The following is a 431-nucleotide window of genomic DNA, read 5'->3' as shown; positions in this document are numbered from 1 at the left end:
ACGACGTTTTTTTAATTAGATGTATAAACTAAACGTTCATTAGTGCCACGACGTTTTTTTAATTAGATGTATAAACTAAACGTTCATTAGTGCCACGACGTTTTTTTAATTAGATATATAAACTAAACGTTCATAAGTGCCATGACGTTTTATAATTACATGTATAAACTAAACGTTCATAAGTGCCATGACGTTTTATAATTACATGTATAAACTAAACGTTCATTAGTGCCATGACGTTTTATAATTAGATGTATAAACTAAACGTTCGTTAGTGCCACGATGTTTTATAATTAGATGTATAAACTAAACGTTCGTTAGTGCCACGATGTTTTATAATTAGATGTATAAACTAAACGTTCATTAGTGCCACGATGTTTTATAATTAGATGTATAAACTAAACGTTCATTAGTGCCACGACGTTTTATAA

The sequence above is a fragment of the Limulus polyphemus genome, unplaced genomic scaffold (genome assembly GCF_000517525.1).
Source record: "Limulus polyphemus unplaced genomic scaffold, Limulus_polyphemus-2.1.2 Scaffold3216, whole genome shotgun sequence".
In the NCBI taxonomy this organism is placed as follows: domain Eukaryota; kingdom Metazoa; phylum Arthropoda; class Merostomata; order Xiphosura; family Limulidae; genus Limulus; species Limulus polyphemus.
The sequence above is the reverse complement of the archived record's forward strand: the minus strand, read 5'-3'. Positions refer to the sequence as shown.